The sequence below is a fragment of the Musca autumnalis genome, unplaced genomic scaffold, assembly GCF_047663935.1.
Source record: "Musca autumnalis isolate F117 unplaced genomic scaffold, ASM4766393v1 scaffold_4, whole genome shotgun sequence".
NCBI classification, from domain to species: Eukaryota; Metazoa; Arthropoda; class Insecta; order Diptera; family Muscidae; genus Musca; species Musca autumnalis.
The window spans coordinates 71,688,957-71,708,332 of NW_027411977.1; the positions used below are offsets into that span (position 1 = coordinate 71,688,957).

General features: G+C 40.6%; 1 protein-coding gene across 2 annotated transcripts in view; it reads left to right on the plus strand.

The window, feature by feature from the left end:
* Mrtf (Myocardin-related transcription factor) overlaps nt 1–19,376 on the plus strand; it is a 347,118-nt gene that overhangs the window by 33,357 nt on the left and 294,385 nt on the right. The gene's annotated exons all lie outside the window — the stretch shown is intronic.

Below are 19,376 nucleotides of genomic sequence, written 5' to 3' on the forward strand. Positions count from 1 at the left end.
ACCAATTAGAAAAATTGAAAAAATTGACCGTCAGGTGTTGAAGATGATTACAAAAGGGCACCATGCATTTACAATTGTTGAAGAGCCTGAATTCAAAAACCTTATAAACATGGTTTCGCAATGTCCTAACTATACCTTGCCATCGAGAAAAACACTAGATTCTGGAAGTTGTCAAAAGCCAAGTTCAGTCTTCCTCTGATATTTGCCTTACAACAGACGGATGGGTTTCCAAAGGTAATTGCGCATATTTGGCTATTAAAAATTAAGTAAAATAATTGCTATCGTAACTGACAATGCCACCAATGTAATATCAGCTGCAGGTTTGTTAGGTTAGCGCTGGGTTGTGTGCTTTGTGCATTCGTTGAATCTGGTAGTCAAAAATTCATTATCTGTCACCTGCTAGTTACCTGCTTTCATAGAAGTACAGATGCGTGGAAACAACTGGCGGATGCGCAAAAACAGCTGAACCTGCCAATCTTAAAGCTGAAACATGACGTCGAGACAAGGTGGAACTCGACGTATGAAATGTTGGAACGCATTCATAAGCTTAGACAACCCGATACAACAACACTGTCCTTGACTAAACCAAAATTAAGTCTTTCTGTGGGCCATAATTGAAGACATTTTCCCAATTTTGAAGCCCTTTTATCAAATGACTGTGGAGATTTCAGCAGAGAAGAGTGTAACGCTTTCTAAAGTTTTGGTCCTCGCGAAAATATTGGGTCAAACAATTGCCTGCATGTCTTCCACAAATTCCTGTATAAAGGAACTGCTCTCCCGATTACAACAAGAAATTATGTCAAGATTTGGAGACTACGAGACAAAATTTCTATATACAGAAAGTGTAATTTTTCACCCCCGCTTTAAAAGAAAGGCTTTTAAAACCAACTCGTCCTTCGAAATAGCGGTTAACAGTTTGAAGCAGAAAATATGCAGCGTAAATAAATACCGCAGCGGCAATTAGAGAGTTCGACAAATACCTCAACGAAGAGTACATCGACAGAAAAATGAACCCATTACAGTGGTGGAATGAGCGAAAGAACATATATCTTCGTGTTTATGTATTAGCTTTAAGACGCCTATGTATACAAGCCTTCAAAGGTTAATAATATTGTATTTCTACCCTTCCTTCTTCGAACTTAAAATAAGTTTGGACAAAATATTACGAAGGCCAAATTTTGGACCGTAACGGTTAATCCGTTCGAGAGTAATCGTGCGCTCCAACCAGCCAGACAGACGGACATGGCTAAATCGACTCGAACTCCATCACACATTCAAAAATTCATCAAAATTGGAAAGATATGGGTGTTTGATGCATTAAATACTGTAAATTGGCCGAATATATACATGGGAGCTATATCCAAATCTAAACCGAAGTTCATACTTCCCGGGATATGGGCTTTCAAAGTTCCAAAGGTATCCATAGTTCAATGTGTTTTGTTTTTAAAGTCCACCATAAAAAGTATAATTTAAGGGATTTTAAGAATTTCCTTTTAAAACAAGTAAAAAAGTGTCAGTCGGCTTTGCCGACAGATATATACCCTCAGCCAGTGTGAAGTGAAACTTTCACCTACGGACTGATCGATGTATTTAAGGTCTCTTCAGAATTTTGTGGCCCTTTTTGGACATTTGAACTTGCCGACAATTATGGATTAGGAATTAACTGCACTAAGACACAAATGTTGAACTTTTGTGGGGGAGGTACACTTAGGGAGGACCGATATGGTCCATTTTAGAAATTAAACAAAATTTTGACAAAATATTAGTAGATCCAAAGTTTGGACCAAATTGGTTGCCCCATTCAAGTGCTATTGTCCTAGCATTTTAGTGACATTTTTAAATATTGGGGAAAAGTACTGGAAGATGTGGACCGGTATTGCCCCATGACGAAGACCAAATGTTGGACCAAATCGGTTGAACAATTCGAGAGTAATCGTGCTCTCCGACAGTCACATATGGTGACATAGGGATTTTTTTCTTAAGAAATATGGACCTGCCCCCGAAAAAACTTTTACCGTCGTAATGGAGGTAGCGATTGCAAATCGCTTCAACAAAAATTAAAGTGATTCGAGAGCAGGTCATAAAGTGAACTTATCCGAAATTGTGTGTGAGAGGTACCAGAAGGAGTAGACAAATATAGTCCATATTCGAACCTGATCTATATCTGGTAGATATATTAGGATGTGCAAAGTATGGATTACATCGGTCACTCCCTTCAAGAGTTATCGTGCACACAAATTTTCCGAACATTTTCGAACTTTTGTGGGGGAGGTACCGGAAGGAGTGGAACGATATAGCCCATCTTCGAACTTAAACTAAGTTTGGACAAAATATTACGAAAGCCAAATTTTGGATCGAATCGGTTGATCCGTTCGAGGGTTATCGTGCGCTCCATCAACTACACACGGTATTATAGGGGCTTTTTGCATCTTTCAGGCTATTTTCTCAGGAAGTATTGACTTGCCCCTGATGAAACTTGTACCGTCGTATGGGGGGCAATGAATACAAGTTGTTGCAACAAAAATCAAAGCGATTTGAGAGCAGGCCCTAATCTGAACTTATCCGAAATTTTGTGTGGGAGGTACCCGAAGGAGTGGACCGATTGAGTTCATTTTGGAACCTCATCTAAGTATAGTAGAAATTTCACGATGTGCAAAGTATGGGTCAAATCGGTTACTTCCTTCAAGAGTTATCGTGCACACAAATTTTCCGAACATTTTCGAACTTTTGTGGGGGAGGTACCGGAGGGAGTGGACCGATATAGCCCATCTTCGAACTTAAACTAAGTTTGGACAAAATATTACGAAAGCCAAATTTTGGACCAAATCGGTTCATCCGTTCGAGAGTTATCGTGCGCACCAGCCAGCCAGACAGACGGACAGACGGACGGACATTGCTCAATCGACTCCAAATTGTCCAAAACACATTTCGTCCAAACATACTTTGGGGGATCCGTATCCAGCCCATTCTTTTATATCGTTCATTTAGATCCCCGATGGACGAGTCATTGCTGCTTACAAAATTAGCAGCATTGGTTTTGCAGTCAAACTCTAAACAAACGCTGCGTTAGCGCAAACAGCACAAATTTCCACACAAAACAAACAATGATTCAGAAAGCTACTCTCGCTCAGTAACTCACCTCGTTCAGTAGCACATCTCGGTCATATCTTTCTTTTGCATCATTCGTTCATCTGGTTCTTTCATGTCAAAACCACCACCACTACGTTCAGAAACAAAACCACCCCCATTAGCACACAATGTGTCATTCGTGAACGAACATTTTCAAAAAAACGATTCGGTGAAAAGAACGACAGAGTCATATGCAGCAGAGAACGAACGACTTCAAAAGAAAATAATAAAGTCAAATGTATTGTTGAACGAAAAAGAGCCAACGAACGAAGTAAACGACGCGGATCTTTTTGTTGAACGGAATGAAAAAGATCGATCCGCTCAATGAACGAGATTGCCCAACACTAATAAATATAAGTATTCGCACGTAGACGGTCCTTGATCGGGATTTTAAAACTTTCACCTACGGACACATTTCTTTTTAAAAGTAAAGTTTTTGAAATTGCAATATGGAATGTTGAAGGCCCACAACTCGTGAACTAGGGACATCCGCGACACAAAATGTATATCGTTGTAATCAGGGTCCCAAGGTCTATCGACTGTAACATTAATCTTAACATTAATCTTAAAATTAATCTTAAAATAATCCAGGACCAGGCTTTAAACTGGAACTCAGCTCAACATTTACAACTTTAGTGGTTGCCATAAAAACAACCAAAAGATTGCAATGACGGATCCAACATCTGATAAACCAATTCCTTCGCTGATTAACAACACTTTCGGGATAATGCATTTACGGAAGTAAAGAGATCCGAAATTATACACAAGCTCATATGCGCAGTGTTGAACTTAATGAACACGTCATTTACTTTCGCCAGCAGTTCGTGCATCCCTTTTTAATTTTTCATCCATATTATTTGCTACCTATAAGTCAAATTAAACCAGAAATAAAAAAATAATTCAATAATTCATTTCTTACGTCCATATTTACATTAGGCAATTTTCCTTGCGGCAATTGTCAGTTTGATGGTGAGAGAGGTGAGGCATATGGTAACCCTTTGCCTCTCAACACCCTCTCTCACCGACGAACTGACAATTGTCGCAAGGAAAATTGCCTAATGTAAATATGGACTACCTTTCGGCTCCTTTCAAATTGTTTGTCAGGTTTGTTTACATTTCACGGAACTATTTGGAACGAAAGAAACAAAGAGAACTGTGAAAGAGAAAGATTCATTGAACTATATCGTTCTCGGAACTATTTGGAACTATATTAAGGAACTAGTTCCTTTTAGGAAAAGGAACTAGAAAGAGCGATCCGCTCTGGGAACTAGATTGCCCAAGTATACAGCAAAGTCAAAGTGTGTATAGAAGACCTCAAGAAAGTCTTACGTGTTTATAGAAGACCCCAAGAAGGTATTCTGTGTGTATGGAAGTCCTCAGAAAGGTTCTCTTTGTGTATGGAACACCTTAGAAAGGCCTTCTGTGTGTATGGAAGACTTCTGTGTGCATAGAACACCTCAAAAAGGTCTTCCGGGTGTATAGAAGACCTTAAAAATGTAATTTGTGTTAGAAGACCTCAAGAAGATCTTCAGTCTGTGTAGAAGACCTCAAGAAGGTCTTCTGTGTATATAGAAGACCACAAGTGTTGGGTAACGTGCCATCTATTCGGGTCCAATATGAATTGAGGCGGCTGCAGCGTCCGGATTTTAATTGGGCTAAAACCACGATGGATGGAGTGGTCCACAAGTACTGCATTCACACTGTATCTCTGTACTGCCTGCGCGACTACATCAGTGTGAATGCTACCCAAATCTGCCGGACGGAATGCCAAAGCTCATGATGTTCATTAAATTTCCCTAGTACCGGGCGGCTATTACCCTCTAAAGGCGAACTTCTATCGGGCATATGAATTTTTATACCCTCCGTCCGTCCGTCTGTCTGTCTGTCCGTCTGTGGAAATCACTCTAGCGTCCGAACGGATTGACATATTAAAATGAAATTTTGGGAAAATCTATTATATGTACGTTGGACTTTTGGTATTGAAAGCGGGCTATGTAGGTCCACGCTTTCGTATAGCCCCCATACAAAATGATGCGTGACGCGTCGTCGTTTTAAGGAATTTTTAAAATATTTGTCCCATTTTACCACCGAATTGGTTGTAATTTGGTATTTTGTGTCTCCAGAGGCCGAAAAACATTCCTACCAAAGCTGGTTTATATAGGTCCACGTTTTGGTATAGCCCCCATATAACGCCCCATATAAAGTACGCGTCATTTTAATGTATGTATATATGAATGTATTAGTCCCATTTGACAACAGAATCGGTTGTAACTTTGTATTTTGTGTTTCCAGAGGCTAAGAAACATTTCTACCATAAAGTGTTTATATAGGTCCACGTTTTGATATAGCCCCCATAGGACGATATCCCCCGATTTTCGGTATTTTGAAGGTTTTGGCCTCATAATCGAACCGAGATGGCTGAAATTTGGTATTAAGTCTTCGTTGGGGGTATAAAAGTTTCCCCCAGAAATTTGTAGGTATAGGTCCACGCCATCATATAGCCCCCATAGAATGGTACCTTCCGATTTTCGGTATTTTGAAGGTTGTGGCCACATTAATCCACCGAAATGGCTGAAATTTGTGGTGGAGGGTATAAAAAGTTCGGCCTGACCGAACTTAACGCTTTTCCTACTTGTTTATTATGAATTTTTTATAACCTCGTATCCCTGTAGGATATTTTTAATGAGATTTTACCTAAGATTGTATAAAATCTTAATTATAAAGTGATTCGATAAAAAAGCTTGCGCACAAAAAGCTTTTAAAGTTTGTATTTTTAAGAACTTTTGACGATTTTTGAAGTCATTATAAGCAGATATTTCACTGAAAACAAGGTATGGGGGCATACAACATAAGCCAAATGACATAACCGTTTGTTTCTCACTAATTTTATCATCATATCGACACCTCCAAATAATAGTATGCTAAGTCTAAAAAGTGAGTTTTGCAGGAGAAGCTCTAAAAGTTTGGATTTTTTTTTTAACTTCAGTACTATGCTAAGTCAATATTTGTTTATAACTTCTGTTCGGATTGACCGATCATTACCAAAATTAGACAGAATCTAAGTTAAAGGACGTTCGACACCTCCAAATAATAGTTTGCTAATTCTGAAAAGCGAGTTTTGCAGGACAAGCTCTAAAAGTTTGAAAATTTCTTTGACCTTCAGTACTATGCTAAGTAAATATTTGTTTATAACTTCTGTTCGGATTGTCCGATCATTACCAAAATTTGACAGAATTTAAGTTAAGGATGTTAAATATAAAAATGTAAAGAACTTGAAAACATGCTAAGTCGACTTAGCATACTATTGTTTGGAGGCGTCGATATTATAACGTATATATCATTTTATATTATATATCATATTTTATTTCATATATCATAAAAAATAAAAATGGTTTGTGCGGGACCTTGTTTAAAATTTAAATGGAATAAAAGTTATTTTGGTCATTAATAGGCAAAAGGACATTCATTCGTGTAACAGGAAATAAGTTTTTAAGAATTTTGTTTCATTTCATAGAATTTTTTCAATTTTTTTTTCAAATTTTTTTATAATAAAATGGAATGAATGTTATTTAAGGCATTAATATGCAAAAGTTCATTCATTCTCACTGTAGGAAATTATTTTTGAGAAAAAATGTAAAAAATTCATAACCCTAATGTACACATCAAGCAACTCTACCTCGGCAGTACAAGTTCAAGCCATACGACTCTGTACTGGACAAGATGGTGTATAAGGAAGTGTATTTTTGGTGTAGATGACCCGCAGAAGGTCATTAGGATTTATCGCATATTGAACTCTTTCCCAAAAATTAAGGATTGGTGTCACATTTGTCTAGTACTGAGGGTTCGCAGTGAATACTCTACGCAGCTTTTGCTTGATGTTTCTATTAGGTTAATAAATTGCTTTTAGGCAGGCTTTTACCCTGCTATAATTGATTTATGTCTTAGGAATTTCTAATGCGAATGTCATGTCGTCGGTGTCATGCTTAAGTGTTCCATACGCCATTTTTGACTTTTTGAGATACGGGTGGTTTCTAGGGTTTTCGGGTATGCTCTTTCTGAATTTTTAGTCGGCTTTCTCCTATCTGCTCTAGTTTCCGAGATATCCACGCATCTACACGAAAGCTTTAACTTTTGTCAGTTATTAAATTAATATTTTAAAAACCTGCAAGGTTAAAAACACATTTCAAACATCAGAACTTTAATTTTCGATTTAGAAGTATTTAATTTATTGAGGCAAAGATGGGAAATTATTTTGTCAATTTGTTCCAGGTGATTTACAATATTTCACATTTGTGTCATAAGTGTGGATATGGAACAAATCGACAAAAACTCTTTTTTTTTTAAATCGCTATAACTTTTATATTCCAATGCATATTCCTCCATATTTTTGCAAATATGTTCTATATACTATTAATAATATTTCTAGTCAAAAATATAAATATTTTCTTTAATCAGCTCTAAGCAGTTGTGAAGCAAAACATTAAAATGCGATTATCTCAAAACGGGCAAATGGCGTATGGAATACTTAAGCATGACACCGACGATGTGTTGTCAGTCATTAGCCAATTTTCATGGATTCTATATTTAATTGGCCACAAATATTTTATTTTTTTTTGCATTGCACCCCACTTCTAATTAACTTGTTGTTGTTGCGTGGATGAGTTCTATCTGTGGGCTAAAAACGTGCCGAATGTATACATCTTTTTTAAATACTCGTATGTGTCTAAGTGTGTACAGAGTGCATAGAAAAAATGCAAATTCAAGAGAATATGACAAAAAATAATGTTTACTTACTCAAATATGTGTGATAACAGAAACCATTTTTCGCAGAAGACTGTTTTCATTGGGTCTGTCGGAGCAAAAATACCTACCCCACAAGCGCCTAATAATTTAAGCTGGAAACTTCCTAAACGTCTTTTGTGGCATACGAAAATACCATTTCTCAGCAGTCATAGGCTGAGGATGTTAAGATGTCGGCAAAGCCGTCTGATTTTATTTTACTTTTTTATATATAAAAATATTTGATTTAATTTATATGCCTCCATATAAATTGGTATTAGATCCGTTTCCTGGAAATTTTTTCCTTGTTATATATATATATGCACAATAACAGCATTAATGTATGTGTACCTACTACTAGATATGAATACCTTTGTGTAGCTGCTCTACATTCTTCTCGTGCCTCGCATACGTCGAAGTATCATGCTTATGGTCGAATTATTCCCTCACATTCCAATTTATGGGATTCCTCCATAAAAAAAATTGCTCGCGCCAAACACAACGTCCAAGGTCTCTCTAAAACAGTCATTCTCACAGAAAGTGGTAGGTCATGCACCTTTATTTATGGTTTTAAGCGATGCTATTGTCGCCAAAATATTATTTTTTTTTCAAATGAAAAATGAAAATTAGCTTTCCTTTGAAGAATTACTTTTTTTATTTGATTTTGAATTTTTGTTGTTCACTTCAGTTGATAAATTCATTTTTAAAGATAAGTTTTTGTTTATTGCGCATTTCGTTGTATTGACGCTTTCCTCCAACGTCGTTCGTCGTCGCATCATCGATCAATCTCTGCTAATCACTGCAGCCGTTCTCCGCGTTAATGATGCAATCTGTTTCTAAAATAAAATCAATGATTAAGGATCAACCGACTGCAATAAGTGACGAATGTTGTTTCGCTGGGTGGTTGGATGACTGGGTTATTCATGGTCTAGAAATGGCATGAAAAAAAGTTCATTTTAATAGTTCATCATTAACTAGTTTATCTTTGGCCACAGCCACAAATATATGTAGGCCTCCCAATTTATAAAAATACATTTCTGAAAAACAAAAAATGGCCATTCATAGAAATGAACATTTACAACAGCAACAACATCAACATCAACAACAACAACGAAAACTGACAACTGTTGTGAATAGATTTCTTGCCTGTTTTATGTGTCGCGGTCTTCCGATTGACGTCTTTTGCACTTAATCATCATCAGCATCTCTGCTGTGTGTGGGATTCCACCACTGACTGTTGCTGTGATCGTTTGTTGTAATTATTGTTGTTCGTGTTGTTGTTATGCGCCGGCTTCCGAATTCAAATAGTATATATTTGTACAGTGGTTATCGAATTTTCAAATATTTTAACCAAACACCATTTCGTATAGAAAGCCTGCTTCGATAGATCCTTTCTTGTAGAAAGGGGATTTCTAACGACAATTTATTTTAAAATGACCATATATTATAGTAAGGGTGCTTCGCTAAACACTTTCTTACAGAAAGGGGGTGCTTCGCTAAACACTTTGTTATAGAAAGGGTGCTTCAATAGACCCTTTTTTATAGAAAGGGTGCTTCGATAGACCCTTTGTTATAGAAAGGGTGCTCCGAAAGGCCATTTCTTATAGAAAGGGTGCTTCTATAGACCTTTTCTTATAGAATGGGTGCGTCGATAGACCTTTTCTTATAGAAAGGGTGCGTCGATAGACCTTTTCTTATAGAAACGGTGCTTCAATAGACCCTTTCTTATAGAAAGGGTGCCTCGATAGACACTTTCTTAACCAAGGCTGCTTCGATAGACCCTTTCTTATAGGAAAGCTGCTTCGATAGACACTTTCTTAATGAAGGGGTGCTTCGATAGACACTTTCTTAATCAAAGGGTGCTTCGATAGACCCTTTCTTATTGAAATGTTGCTTCGATACACCCTTTCTTATAGAAAGGATGCTTCGATAGACATTTTCTTATAGAAGGGTGCTTCGATAGACGCTTTCTCGAAGAAAGAATGCTCCGATAGGCTTTTTCTCAAAGAAAGGGTACTTCGATGGGCCCTTTCTCAAAGAAAGGGTGCTTCGATAGACCCTTTCTCAAGGAAAGGTTGCTTCGATGGACCCTTTCTCAAAGAAAGGGTGCTTCGATAGACCCCTTCTCAAAGAAAGGGTGCTTCGATAGACCCTTTCTCAAAGAAATTGTGCTGCGATAGACCCTTTCTCAAAGAAAGGGTACTTCGATCGACCCTTTCTCAAAGAAAGGGTACTTCTATCGACCCTTTCTCAAAGAAAGGGTACTTCGATAGACCCTTTCCCAAAGAGAGGGTGCTTCGACAGACCCTTTCTTATTGAAAGAGTGCATCGATAGGCACTCTCTTGCTGAAAGGGTGCATCGATAGACCCTTTCTCAAAAAAAGGGTGCTTCGATAGACCCTTTCTCAAAGAAAGGGTGCTTCGGTAGACCCTTTCTGAAAGAAAGGGTGCTCCGATAGACGCTTTCTCAAAGAACAGGTGCTCCGATAGACCCTTTCTCAAAGAAAGGGTGCTCCGATAGACCCTTTCTTAAAGAAAGGGTGCTCCGATAGACCCTTTCTTAAAGAAAGGGTGCTCCGATAAACCCTTTCTCAAAGAAGGGTGCTCCGATAGACCCTTTCTGAAAGAAGGGTGCTCCGATAGACCCTTTCTCAAAGAAAGGGTGTTGCGATAGACCCTTTCTCAAAGAAATGGTGCTCCGATAGACCCTTTCTCGAAGAAAGGGTGTTCCGATCGACCCTTTCTCAAAGAAAGGGTGCTCGGGTAGACACTTTCTCAGAGAAAGTGCTCCGATAGACCCTTTCTCAAAGAAAGGGTGCTCCGATAGGCACTTTCTCAAAGAAAGGGTGCTCCGATAGACCCTTTCTCAAAGAAAGGGTGCTTCGGTAGACCCTTTCTGAAAGAAAGGGTGCTCCGATAGACGCTTTCTCAAAGAACAGGTGCTCCGATAGACCCTTTCTCAAAGAAAGGGTGCTCCGATAGACACTTTCTCAAAGAAAGTGTGCTCCGATAGACCCTTTCTGAAAGAAATGGTGCTTAGATAAACCCCTTATTATAGAAAGGGTGCTTCGATAGACCCTTTCTTGAACAAAGAGTGCTTCGGTAGACCCTTTCTGAAAGAAAGGGTGCTCCGATAGACGCTTTCTCAAAGAACAGGTGCTCCGATAGACCCTTTCTCAAAGAAAGGGTGCTGCGATAGACACTTTCTCAAAGAAAGTGTGCTCTGATAGACCCTTTCTGAAAGAAATGGTGCTTAGATAAACCCCTTATTATAGAAAGCGTGCTTCGATAGACCCTTTCTTGAAGAAAGAGTGCTTCGATAGACCCTTTCTCAAAGAGGGAGTGCTTAGATAGACCCTTTCTTATTGAAAGGGTGCTTCGATACACCCTTTATTATTTAAAGTTTGCTTCGATACACCCTTTCTTATTTAAAGGGTACTTCGATCGACCATTTCTCAAAGAAAGGGTACTTCGATAGACCCTTTCTCAAAGAGAGGGTGCTTCGACAGACCCTTTCTTATTGAAAGAGTGCATCGATAGGCACTCTCTTACTGAAAGGGTGCATCGATAGACCCTTTCTCAAAAAGATGATGCTCCGATAGACCCTTTCTCAAAGAAAGGGTGCTCCGGTAGACCCTTTCTGAAAGAAAGGGTGCTCCGGTAGACGCTTTCTCAAAGAACAGGTGCTCCGATAGACCCTTTCTCAAAGAAAGGGTGCTCCGATAGACCCTTTCTTAAAGGAAGGGTGCTCCGATAGACCCTTTCTTAAAGAAAGGGTGCTCCGATAAACCCTTTCTTAAAGAAAGGGTGCTCCGATAAACCCTTTCTTAAATAAAGGGTGCTCCGATAGACCCTTTCTCAAAGAAGGGTGCTCCGATAGACCCTTTCTGAAAGAAGGGTGCTCCGATAGACCCTTTCTCAAAGAAAGGGTGTTCCGATAGACCCTTTCTCAATGAAATGGTGCTCCGATAGACCCTTTCTCGAAGAAAGGGTGTTCCGATCGACCCTTTCTCAAAGAAAGGGTGTTCCGATCGACCCTTTCTCAAAGAAAGGGTGCTCGGGTAGACACTTTCTCAGAGAAAGTGCTCCGATAGACCCTTTCTCAAAGAAAGGGTGCTCCGATAGGCACTTTCTCAAAGAAAGGGTGCTCCGATAGACCCTTTATCAAAGAAAGAGTGCTTCGATAGACCCTTTCTCAAAGGGGGAGTGCTTAGATAGACCCTTTCTTATTGAAAGGGTGCTTCGTTAGACCCTTTCTTATTGAAAGGGTGCTTCGTTAGACCCTTTCTTATTGAAAGGGTGCTTCGATACACCCTTTATTATTGAAAGTTTGCTTCGATACACCCTTTCTTATTTAAAGGGTGCTTCGATAAACCCTTTCTTATTTAAAGGGTGCTTCGATCGACCCTTTCTTATTGAAAGTGTGCTTCGATAGACCCTTTCTCAAAGAAAGGGTACTTCGATAGACCCTTTCTCAAAGAAAGGGTACTTCGATAGACCCTTTCCCAAAGAAAGGGTACTTCGGTAGACCCTTTCCTATCTTATAGAAAGGGTGCTTCGATAGGCCCTTTCATATTGAAAGGGTACTTCGATAGACCCTTCTTATTGAAAGGGTACTTTGATAGACCCTTTATCAATGAAAGAGTGCTTGGATAGACCCTTTCTTATATAAAGAGTGCTTGGATAGACCCTTTCTTATAAAAAGAGTGCGTCGATAGAACCTTTCTTATAGAAAGAGTGCATCGATAGACACTCTCTTAATGAAAGGGTGTTTCGATAGACCCTTTGTTAGTGAAAGGTTTCTTGGATAGACCCTTTCTTACTGAAAGGGTGCTTCGATAGACCCTTTCTTATTGAAATGGTGCTTCGATAGACCGTTTCTTATAAAAAGGGTGCTTCGATAGAACCTTTCTTATAAAAAGGGTGCTTTGATGCGTCTCTTCTTATATAAAGGGTGCTTCGAAGGATCATTTATTATTGAAAGGGTGCTTCGAAGGACCATTTCTTATTTAAGGGGTGCTTCGAAGGACCATTTCTTATTGAAAGGGTGCTTCGATAGACCCTTTCTTCCACAGACACTTTCTTATGGAAAGGGGGTTTCACAGACCACCACAGAATATATGGAAATATATCCACCACAAAATATATAGACATTCTGTTCACCACATGAACGGAAGAGGTGAGTTCTGAGTTGAATGGCATGGTTGATGGCAGCAGAATTCCGATGGCAAACTTCCCCATGATTCTAGAGATCACATTCGACAGCCGTTTTTCGCATGCCACAGCTATCTGTAACAAGTTGAAATGTAGGTAAATGCGATGGAAATATATTCAACACAATGGAATGCGTTTTGTAAGGAGATATGTCCAGTTACAAGAGATAGAGAGATTCCTTATATCCACAAGCTTATGGTTTTGCCGCCACAATTCTTAAAGGGTAAGGATTTATGATACCGTGCAAAACATAGGCCCAGTATGCGATACAGGCCCGCATACACATTGATTTTAACTGCTCTGAAAATCGAATCAACTATCTACACTAATAGGTCCGTCGTTACAACCTATTGATGCAAGTACATTCCTAAACATGGGTATCGTACCAGAGCCAGATTAAGCAGAAAAGGGAACGATATTTCGTTCAAGAGCCGTCATAGGCCAGAACGCAATAATAAACTGGTTGATATTTCGTTTCAAAGCCGTCGTGGGCGAGAACATAAGGTGAAAGTGACCAATATTTCGTTCCAAAGCTGTCGTTGATGCAGTCTAGTTGATCTCAGTCTAGCTGATCTCAAGAGTCGTCGTGGACCTTTACTCGAGTTAGTACCGAGTAAGTAAACACCAGTACCGTCATTCATATATTCCCGAGAACCGACGTCATTCACACTGACGCAGCACGGAAGCAGCTTACATACACGACGAACCAGCCGTACCCGAACACAACGCAACTAGTATAAGTAGCCCAAGACAGTGTGGCACTTTAAGTTATTATTCAATCCTATATTCAACCTTATATTTCACTCTCAGTCATTTCAATATAAATTTTCTGTAAGGAAACCAATATCGCAAGCCTATCCCACCAACCAGAGGAAACTTGTCGTTACAAACTGTTTACAGTCATAAAAAATTCCGCCCTTGTAATCACTGTGCCCACTGCATTTGCAAACAAAAATTTAAACATTTAATTTTACGCTAACTTTGGTAATAAAATAACCAGAAACCCATTTAAAGGCAAATCCACAAAGAAGCGTTTCGTTTGTTTTTTGCTGAATTTGATTAAAAAAACTATACGAAAGAAACCGAACAAAATTCCTGGTAGACTTTGACGTTTTGTGTTTGCTTTGCCATTTGCAATTAGGAAATTGTTTTAAAAGCCACAAAAGAGAAAAACATTTTTTTGGGGAAACATTTTATCTACTGTGATAGTCAACCACGAAGACAATATGGATGGCAGAGGGAGGAACGGTGGTAATGTTGACGACTACATTGTGAGTCAACTGGCCTATTTTTAGTTGAAAATTTATTTTAAAATAAAATTCACCAACAATTAGAAATAAAAAAGAGAAAAAAAAACTATTTCCAAGCAATGTCTTTTCTGTTGCAGTGACCCATTCTTCAGGTGGGTTTGGATAAATTAAAAGAAAATGTTTGGCTGTGGAATAGTCTTGGAAGTAAAATTTTCATTTATTAATTTTACTGAATGACACTACGAGCATTCTCTAACGTCAATAACTTAGATCAACAACAACGGCAACAGATTGCAAACAATTTTCCCTCACATTGTCCTCTTTGTTTTCGATGATTTCAAGTATTTCAAGAATTCTACATCCACCCACCCCGTCACCGTGCCCGTCCGCCCCGTCTTTTCTTATCTACAGTTCACGGGGTATTTATTTTGGTTCTCTATCGATTTTGTTATTGTCGTCTGTAGTTGACAGCAGCGCACCTATGCAGGTGGCCCATTTTCTAGTTAAATTTGAAAATAGACACATCTATTTTTATTCAGACAAAGGTTCATGCCGCCGATTACTGCAGGTTACACTTTTATTTATTTATATATGTACATACAACAGCATCGCATTTTTATAGAACTATAAAAAAAATATATATGAGAAATGGTTTAGAAAATAATTTATAGATTTAAAATACATATTTATATATAAATATTTTATTTTCGTTTCAGGTAATTGTTTTTAATTGTCAGGTTAATGATGGTAAGCATTATCATTGATATCAATGTCTTTATTTATACTTTTATTTCCAAATACGATTTGTGAGAATTAAAATAAAATTGCACTAACCCGAAACGTTTGGTGGATGGTTATGGTGTATCTTTTAACAAAAGTCTTAAATATTTGGGAGTTGTTCTGGATTACAGACTAGACTATATTTTAAACGGCACGCGGACGTGATAACTGAAAAGGCTTTGCAAACGACAAAAAAACAAAAGCAAAAACAATTCAGTGACATACGCTGCAAGTTTTTTTCAACCTTAACCTACCATTGGTCCCAGTATGCTCACGCGTTGCGTGTTTATACTATGGTGCAGTGGTAAGCACATCCGCCTTGCATTCAGTAGGTATGCGGACAGAATATCAACATTTTATAAGAGTGGTTTTATCAAAGACTGAGGTTAGCTCAGCAGCTGCCGGGGTCGACTTAAGAACCCACAAACCTTATGTAAGGAAAACGATGGATTGTACTTCTCTGCTTTATTGATAGAATTTAGTACATATGACGCTTAAATGTATTTGTAGTTAGGTGTAGTTGTTGTTGTTGTAACAGTGTTTTATTATTATGTTTGTATCTTCGTTCTCCTGTTCAATCTAGCCCTGGGTCTATCTCCAGTTCCAGTAAAGTGGCTACTTCGATGGGATGTAACCAAAGATCCACTGGAGTTAGATGAGTAGGTTTGACGGGACAGTTGAAAAGATGCTTAGTTTCGTGCGGGCCCATGCCGCATACTGGGCAGATGTCTTGCACGGAGCGATCAATTCCCGCCTAATAGGAATTTAGGCGACTGCAATCTCCCGGGCGTAATTGAGCCAAAACTACTCTGGTTTGTCGTGGCAGATGACGCTCTTCAGCTGCGATAGATGGGGGGATGTACTCCGATGACTGCATTCACACAATAATTGTTTATGGCCTTGGCAACTGTGTCCGTGTGAATGCTGTTCAAACCTGCCTGATATGCCTGTTGATCTAGAGGTTCTCTCCTATATTGTTGGACCTCCGTCTCTAGAGCAGGAATATCCTTCTTAATATGCCTGGATGTATCTGTGGCCAGCAGATGGTGATTGGGATGGCTCTCACGGTAACACACGAGCAAGTACTGCAACGATAGCATCTCATTATGTTGCCATACTGGAAGAATCTTTGCCTCCTCATGTAGATGGTCCACTGTAGATTTGAGGAGGCACCCTGTTGCTGTTCTCAGGGCGGCGTTCTGACAAATTTGAATCTTATCCCACTGCGTGTCACATAAATTCGGGGACCAAACTGGCGCCGCATAGCTTACCACAGACCGACCTATCGCTTAATACGTGGTCAACAAGGTTTCTATATCTGCACCCCAAGTGCTGCCGGCTAGGGACTTGAGGATCTTGTTCCTACATTTCAGTTTATCGCAGATAGCTAGCTGTGGCATGCGAGTGGTGTCGAATGTGACCGGAAGAATTTTGGGGCAGTTTCTGGTCGGAATTCTGCTACCATCGACCCTGATATTCAACTCTCTTCTATACTGCGCCGTCCATATGGTGAACAGAGTGGCCGTCGATTTAGTGGCGGATATCTGCATATTCCTGGCGTGAAAAAATAGGAGTTCAATCTCTCACAGATGTCATCGGGGTAGGTACCTGACGCCAGGATCGTGCAATCATCCGCATACGTTACGATCTGAATGCCGTCTGGAGGGGGCGGAATACAGGAGAGGTAGAGGTTAAACAGTTCCGGAGATATCACCCCACCTTGGGGAACTCCCTGTTTCACTCTACGGGGTTTGGACTTCTAGTTTCTGAATTCCACGTACGACTGGCGTCCACACATATAATTGACTATCCAACTTTTCAGGCTTGCCCGGGGGCTTGGCTGCTCGATGTCCTCAAACAGCGTGGAGTGCCTGACTGTATCAAAGGCTTTTGATAAGTCAAGCGCCACCATCACTGTTCTATCCGTCTCTGGTTGAGTCCTCGACAAATATATGTGAAGATGGCGTGCAGCGCAGTTGTCGTGCTGTGCTGCTTACGGAATCCATGCTGATGATCGGCAACTTGATAGCTATTTCTGATACTGGGAAGGACTAATGCCTCAAGGGTCTTTGTACGGGCGACAAAAGCTAAATCGGCATGTACGATTCACTTTTGCTGGCATCATTGCCGGGCTTCCGTAGTGGGATCACCCTGGCCATTTTCCACACTTCGGGAACAATGAGGGTGGATAGCGAAAACTTGAGAACTTTAGTGAGATACTTCACTCCCGGCTCATCTAGCTGCTTCAGCATTACCATGGAGATTCCATCAGGGCCCAACGCTTTGGACGATTTAGCGTTCCTGATGGCATTGGCAACATCATCCATTGAAAACTGTAGTGGTTCCTCCTCGGCAGGAAGAGATCTGATGCGACGTAATACTTTTCTCTTCGCCCTGTCATTCTCGGAGTGCTCGACAAACTGTCGATTGAAATAACTTGCGCATCTCGTCGTGTCATTCAACGTAACGTCGCCAAACGTGACTGAGATCCTATCTTCCCTTCTTCCAGGGTACGAGAGTGACTTAACCGTTGCCCACAATTCACCTATACCGGTTCCAATGTTGCAACTCTTCAGATGATTTAACCACTTGTTCCGCTTATGCTCGCCGACCAGCCTGTTAACTTCCAGTGTCAGCTCCCTGACTCTGGGGTCATTGGGGTTGGTTCGGCGAAGCTCATCACGCTCATTTGCTAATCCCGTCGCCTCTGCTGGGAAGTTTGGTCTTACTTCGGGTATTCGACCAGCAGGAATATGTCGAGCGGCTGCAGCAGTGATGATGGCTCGGAACGTCATTTCCGCTACCCGAACATCAGAAGGATTGGGCAGTTATCTGAAGGCGGTGATTGGTGAACTCTCTGAAACTCGGCCAATCAGCTTTTTTATTATTGACGAACGTGCGGCGCTCAGAGGTGATGAAGTCGGGTGGTCTGCTAATGGAGACAATTATGGGGAGATGATCTGATCCAAGGGAAATGACGGGTTGCCAGGTAACGTCATTTGTCAGACCAGGTGACACGATGGTTAAGTCAGGCGAACTGTGACACTCTCCTCTAATTCTGGTAGGGGCGTCCTCATTGACCGTGCAAAACGTAGAGCTATCAATCTGCTCAGCCAACGCTGTACCTCTCTGGTCGTTTCCGAGGGCCGAATGCCACATCTCATGATGCGCATTAAAATCTCCCAGGACCAGACGATTATGACCTTTCAAGAGCGGGCTAATGTCAGGCCTATAATCAGGGATACAGCTATTTCTCGGCGGGATGTATACATTCAGCAACTCTATCTCGGCAGCTCCACACCTGACTGCTACCCCCATACATTCCATGTACGGGTCATTAGAGACAGGCTCAAGCGAGATAGGTCTGTATTGGACAGACTGGTGCAATAGGAAAGCTAATCCCCCACCTCCACTTCTGGTGCGATCTTTCCTCAGAACATTGTAACCATCACAATGCTCTAAGCTGTGGTTGTTGTTCAGCTTGGTTTCCTGCACCGCCGCGACCTTGATGTTCTTCCGACTCATAAAATCTACTATCTCCTCGATCTTACCTCGGAGTCCATTGCAATTCAATTGACAAAAAGGCTGCATTTTCGGGGATTGGGACAACAACGGCTTGTGTTAAAGGCTGCGTGTGCGGTTGTTGTCGAGGGGACTGCGGGGGAGTTTCGTAATCAGACGACGACTCACTGGGGACTGCGTTCACGCAGCATGCAGCAACATAGTCCCTGTCGTAGTCCCTCACGTGGACGAGTCCAGAGCAACCCCTTAGATGCATCTCACCGAAGGTTGGATGAGGGTGAAGATGCGGATGTGACAAACTGAGCACAGATATATTGGTCCTGGGTTTTCCTCCGTCCCGGCTCGGACCAATAGAATTCGGAGCAGGCATTCCGGGATATGCTGCTCCCAATACAGAAAAACGAAACAAATACAAACATGTACACACTGTGGTGGCAGCCGCTGGCCGGAACATCGGTTTTATGTTGTTCCGGGTCAATCCGGTACGAAAGAACCCGCTGCCGTGGGATTGATTATGTTTGTATGTTACCACTCCTGACATCTATTGCATCTCACCGAAAGCTGAATGTGGGTGAAGATGCGGATGTGACAAACCGAGCAAAATATATTGGTCCTGGTCCGGGATATGCTGCTCCCAACACAGAAAAACGAAACAAATACGTACACTGAGGTGGCAGCCGCTGGCCGGAACGATGATGTTTT